The sequence below is a fragment of the Quercus lobata genome, chromosome 2, assembly GCF_001633185.2.
Source record: "Quercus lobata isolate SW786 chromosome 2, ValleyOak3.0 Primary Assembly, whole genome shotgun sequence".
NCBI classification, from domain to species: Eukaryota; Viridiplantae; Streptophyta; class Magnoliopsida; order Fagales; family Fagaceae; genus Quercus; species Quercus lobata.
In genome coordinates, this window is record NC_044905.1 from 4,316,754 (window position 1) to 4,323,575 (window position 6,822).

At 37.8% G+C, this 6,822-nt stretch overlaps 1 pseudogene; it reads left to right on the top strand.

The window, feature by feature from the left end:
• The first annotated feature begins 3,538 nt into the window (after positions 1-3,538).
• On the top strand, positions 3,539-4,911 carry LOC115971220 (annotated as a pseudogene).
• The last annotated feature ends 1,911 nt before the right edge of the window (positions 4,912-6,822 follow it).

The following is a 6,822-nucleotide window of genomic DNA, read 5'->3' on the forward strand; positions in this document are numbered from 1 at the left end:
TTCATTTGGCTTCTGCATTAATCATGACATTTGATCCTTTTTGGATAAATACATCTCCTTTTTGAGATTGATGCTTGAAATTTTTGATATTTCAACATTGAGGATTAGTCTTTGGCTTTTTGAGCACCATACATATCAATACACAAGTCGCTTTCCCTTTTTCCTAGTCAAATACTAGTATGTGCGACAGGCTTTTACAGCTCAATATCTCTTTTTCACTTTGAGATTTACATTTGGAGAGCTCAATTTCAAAAAACATAAAAAATAACGTGGGAAGAGATATAGGCACAAGTCTATGCAAGTATCAAGACCATTAAGACAATTGACCAATCATTCATGATAAGTTTGAAGATCTATTTACAACAATCACACATAGTTTTCAAGATTTCTTCCACTCAGATATATGTGCATATAGAAACAAGCTAAGCTCGTAAATGCACTACGCCATTAGTACGAAGGTACTAGGCCAAACTCACATATGATATACACAAAGACAAGCGATCAAACTTTTTTTTTAAAGATTTTTCAATTTTTTATGGGTTTTTGAATTTTGAACACACTAAAAAATAGAGCAAGAATTGAAAGAACACAAATAGAATTTGTAAAAGAAGACATGCTATAAACAGAAAACAATGCATGATATGATGCATGAACCTATGATCCTAAGCATTGGAAGTATTGATGCATGGACATAGGAAATAATCATGCATGAGTACCCCTCTTCACCCACACGTCACGTGTGTTCGGGGTGATATCCCTATAGGATTGGTTAAGTGAATTGTGACCTTCAAACCTGCTGTTGAAGTTTGCCAAACATGTGGTGAATGCCTCAATCATCTTCATTACATCCATCACACCAAAATCTTCATTTTGACTTCGTGGTTGCCCAATAGTCCAATTCCTCCTGTTATCTCTTGGTCCTCTTGACCTTTGATCCCTAGGATTGTTCAATGCTCTCAACTTATGACAATTAGGTCTGGTGTGCCCTTGAAGTCCACAATAATGACATACATGGTTCATTCTCAGACCTCTTTGTGATTTTGGAGGTAATCTTCCTTTGGCTTCAATTTTAACCACTGATTGGTTACGAGAGTTGTTCAGCACCCGTTGGTCAGCCACATTCTTCTTCGTTTCATCCTTTACTTTCTCAGGAGTAGAGGCAACTACAACCGGCTCTCTGGCCTTCACAAACTTCACTTCTTTGGTGACATTGGCCGATGAGCTACTCCCTCCGGTATATCCCAACCAGGACTTGTTTGAGAAATGTTTTTGAGATGAAATAACATCATCTAACTTCTTCGTGGATACCCTCTCTATCTTGGCATTTGCTTGCACTACCTCTACCTCTAGCTCAAGAAATATGATTTTTGAATAAGCTTCAGTTAGCTCATCATTCATCGTTTCTATCTCACACTTGGCCTCCTTATACCGTGTTAGAAGACTTTTATAGTCCTCCTCTGCCTTTTTCATCTTCTTTACGGCTGCTTTGGCTATCCTTGTATACTCTCCTGACTTCTCAAGGAGTGAGTTGTAGTTCTCTTGAAGACCGGCTGCGTTTTCATCTTCTTCAGCATCAGATTCTTCGACAACTCCCATTGATTCTTTATCACTATAATCCCCAAGCTCTTGTACCAGCAAGTTCAACTCCTTCGAAAACTTATTATGGGTAATAGTCATAAACGTGGAGTAGTTCCCTTCTCCATCACAACTCTGTTTAGAATCAGAATTTGAAGAATCCGAATCACTAAGTGTTGTGGCATACGCCTTGCCCTTTCCTCTTAGATAGTTGGGACACTCCTTCTTGAGATGTCCAAGGCCATTGCATTCATAACACACAATGCCTTAAGGAGATTGGGAATCCTTTCCTTCTTTCTTCTTAAACTCCTTCCTATCACCTTTGGAGGATGAGAACTTCCCTCCGCTGAACGGTTTCCCACTATTCTTCATCTTCAGAAATTTCCGGAAGTTCTTTGCTAGAAATACTACATCCTTTTCCACTCCATCTTCTTCGGAGGAATCATTCATTCTTTCGGTGATGGTTTTAAGAGCAAGAGATTTACTTGTCTTATGAGAAGGCAGTCTAAGCTCATACATTTGAAGAGACCTAATGAGCTCTTGGATCTTGATTTCATCCAAATCTTTACTCTTCTCTATTGTTGTGACTTTCGCTCGGAAGCTTTCCGACAGGGACCTCAAAATTTTTCTCACCACCTTAGCATCCTCAATCTTCTCACCAAGATTGAGCTTCGCAATCACAATTTCGTTGAGCTTTCCATAGAATGAATCAAAGGACTCATCATCTCCCATCTTAAGCTCTTCGAATTTGGTGGTTAACATCTAAAGCTTTGTGTCCTTAACTTTCTTTGTTCCTTCATAGGTGGTCTCCAATATCTCCCAAGCTTCCTTGGCTACTGTTATGTGAGAAATCCTGTGAAATTCATCTGGAGAAACACCACAAAATATAGCATTCAATGCTTTACTGTTAGCATTAGCTGCCGTAAGTGCTGCTTTATCCTAAGTGGATTTACCAGCCTCGGGCATAGTACAACCTACTTCTACGGCATCCCAAACAGTATCATCTATTGAACACAGAAATGCCCTTATTCAGACTTTCCAAAAAGCGTAATTACTACCATCAAAGAATGGTGGAGCATTCAAAGATTGATACCGGTCCATCTCAATACAGGGTCAAGGAACACACTCAGGTATTTAAACCACAACGAGTGTACTTGCTTTGATACCAATTGAAAGCTCAAAATGTGTGAAAACACAAGAACTTATTTAGACCCCCAATTCAAATTACGGCTTGGTTGATTTTACACTAATTTATTACTAAGTGCGGAATAGTGTAAACACAAGCATATAAGCACAAGAGCTACTCTAATCCATATTTAAAGCAACACAACAGTAAAATGAAATGAACAAGAGTAGGGAAGAGAGATGCAAACACAAATAACAACAAGACGTGTTATCGAAGAGGAAACCGAAGAACTCGGCGAAAAACCTCTCCGCCGCCCTCCAAGCGATAATCGATCCACTAGACAATCAATTGGGATACATGGGTAAGCAAGAGACCCTCCAAGCCTAATCTACCCTCTGTACCTAAGCCCTCCGAGCTTCTACTCTAACAAGACTTCTCGGAACCGTATCTTGTCTAGCTCTCTGGATCCCGCAACAAGCTCCATGTTGCATCTACCATCCTTGGCTTCTTCCAATGTTTCCCAGCAGCACCAAAACCTCACTGGACACTCTCAAAGGTGTGGTAAGTGTTTGGGCTATTGATCTCTCAATGGTATGGAAATGGAGAGGTAGGAAATGAGGAAATTCCACAAACAAATATGTAGAGAATTGTTGGATTAACAATTTCTAAAGAATATCAGAATTTAATAATGATTAACTAGAAAACAAATGAGACAGCTGGTCAAATATATGCCAATTCTTAAAGTATATAACCAGGGTATCTATTCAAAAGTCAGGAGATTGAAGAGTATCAATTAGCCTTTTAGCCTCCTTGAAACAATTCTGTGACCAATTTCTGATGTCTACCAATCCTCCCAAAATTAGATACATCTCAGAGAGCTTTATCAAGCCACAGTATGCCACAGAAGACTCAAACAGGCCCTTACACCTGACACCATGGGATCTTCTCATTCTATCCTCAAACTATATCCAGAGGGGCCTTCTTTTTACCAAACCTCCAGCAGCAAATGCCGAAGAAGACTTCATCAATACTCTCTTGGACAGGCTTAAGCATTCCCTCTCTGTCACCCTTGTCCATTTCTACCCACTTGCAGGCCGGCTTGTGACACAAAAAAATGAAAACCCACCTTCAAGCTTGATTTTTGTTGATTGCGGTAATGGCCCTGGAGCTAAATTCATCCATGCATCTCTAAACATGACAGTATCTGATATCCTTTCTCCTATTGATGTACCATCAATCGTTCACTCCTTCTTTGATCATAACACGGCAGTCAATTATGATGGTCATACCATGTCTCTACTTTCCATTCAAGTGACAGAACTAAAAGATGGTATTTTTATAGGCTGTTCCATGAACCATTGCATTGGCGACGGAACCTCTTATTGGCATTTCTTGAACACTTGGTCTGAGATCTTTCAGGCACATGGAAATAACATATCTATAATACGCCCACCTATCCACAAGCGATGGTTTCCTGATGGCGTTGATCCAATCATCAATCTCCCTTTCACACATGAAGATGAATTCATTTCCAGAATTGAAGCACCAAAACTTAAAGCAAGAATGTTCCACTTCTCATCTGAATCCATAGCAAAACTCAAAGCAAAAGCCAATGCAGAATCCAACACCAACAAAATCTCTTCCTTTCAGTCCTTATCTGCACTTGTTTGGAGGTGTATATCGCGTGCACGTTGTCTACCACATGACCAGACAACAAATTGCAGATTAGCCACCAATAACAGGTCAAGAATGGAGCCATCCATGTCTAACGATTACTTTGGGAACTCGCTTCACACAATCAAAGGAGTAACGACAGTTGGTGAATTGCTTGAACATAATCTTGGGTGGGCAGCATGGAAGTTGCACGAGGCTGTGATCAACCACACTGACAAAGTTGTGCTTGACTTCCTTCATACCTGGCTGCAGTCTCCTTTTGTTTTCAAACCGGCTCAGTTTTCTAACCCATGCAATGTAGTGATGGGGAGTTCACGCAGGTTCATATGTATGGGAATGAATTTGGAATGGGGAAAGCAGTGGCACTTCGCAGTGGGTATGCAAACAAGTTTGACGGGATAGTGTCATCATACCCGGGTTACGAAGGAGGAGGAAGCATTGATTTGGAGGTGTGCCTTCTGCCAGATACAATGAGCGCTTTTGAGTCTGATGAGGAGTTCATGGATGCGGTCTCTCTGTCCCACCAGCAGCACTAGTTTCCAAAGTTCAACAGTGCAGATGACCAAGCCAAATCTTCAATGCATATTTGTTAGTGAGTGTCTAAGGGTGAGTTTGGTTCGACTTTCAAAAGTTGGACTTTTTGAAAAAGTTGAGTTTTCAAAAAGTGCATAATGAAAAAGTGCTTTTTCAAAAAGCTAAGTGTTTGGTAAAAACTGTTAAAAAGTGCTTTTTGAAAAAGCTGAGTGTTTGGCTAGCACTATAAAAGTTGCAGTTTGAGGGATAAATTACCAAAAAGGACAATGTATATATAAGGAGTTTATTTCATACTTAAATCAACTATTTCATATACTTACTAAAAAAAAAATAATAATAATATATATAATTGGTATTATTTTAATAATGTTTAGGTAATTTTTCTTTTTTAGTGTCATAATTATTTGTTATTACCATTATTGACTTCTTATCAATATTATTAAATCTAAATAATTTTCATCATCATGAAGCACAAAATGAAAATGTAAAAAGATAAAATATACACCAATAATCCAAGATTAAATTGTACTACATAAAAATGTAAAAAAATATGATAAAATACATACCAATAACCCAAGTTTAAATTGTACTAAATGATATTAAAAAAAAAAAAAAACAACAACTAATTATTATCCTCCCAAATAGAATTAGCAATGGAATCACGAAGCCAGCACCTTTTGTTCTATTCCCGGCTTGAATTTGTTCCACACAAATGTTACAAAAGGTAGTTGTCCACGTTGGATTAATATCCCAGTCTGCTCTAGCCTTTTTTACCTCAGAGTTGGAAGTAGTCTTTTTACCCATCTATAAAGTTAACCAACCATAAGAAATGCAAAAAATAGAATTCCAGCCGGGAATGCAAAAAATAGAATGCAAAAAATAGAATTATAATCATCCATGTTGCAGCTTGGACTAGCTGCCAGTGCAGCTTGGGCTGCACACTGCACTGGTGCAGCAGCTAGACCAGCTGCTGCACTGTGTGCGGGTCCTCTTCTTCATCATCATCCATCTATAATTACTAACAAAAAAAGGGAGTTGTCTTAAGTTACTGACTATAATTATTTCATTTTAGTTTGCAAGGTACCATGAAATAATACTAGTGCAAGGCTATAATAATGTCCAAGAGGTTAATTCTTATCATTTTATTACAATTTGTAATATTTGTCCACACCATTATAGACTTTTACTTCGTGATTACTCTGTACAACCTCCTTGGCTCCATTACCTTTCCTATACGGCCATTAATGAATACGAAATATCAAATTTAGTAAAAAACCTTACTAGTTTATGTTAAATTCAAGGACCAAAATTAGAAAGATTCCTTAAAACCAATCACAAGTTAGACCCAAAAAGGATAAAAACAAAAACTAAAATTTACACAGAACTAATTTCAGTTCATGCTAATCACAGATAAATAAAAAGATTATGCATACCAGCAACAACAACATCTCTACCATCCATTTCCAATCAACACCCCATCAGCACTTCACCATGCAGCAACCAACAAAGCCAATATTCCACAATGTCACATACACAACGAACCATATCAACCAGTATCAAAAATATTTATATTTCTTCTGAAAATTCTTCTTTCCTTCTCATTCTTTATATTTCTAAAATACCCAAATCATACTAATAAAATACCCAAATCAGATATCGCATAACTTGAGACAGAGCATCCACAAAAACACAAATAAAAAATAAATAAATTACGAAGCATGTACCCATAAAGCTTTTTCAGTACCCGGCAAGAGAACAAATATATCTTTAGCAAGAACAAAGCATGCAAGATCTGAAAATTCTTTTTTTCAGCTTGGTAAAAAAAAAAAAAAAAAGATCAATGTTGGTGTTGGTACCTGGTAGCAGGGTCCGTGTTGGGGTTTTTTTGATCAAAACTCTACCTGCAAAATGTA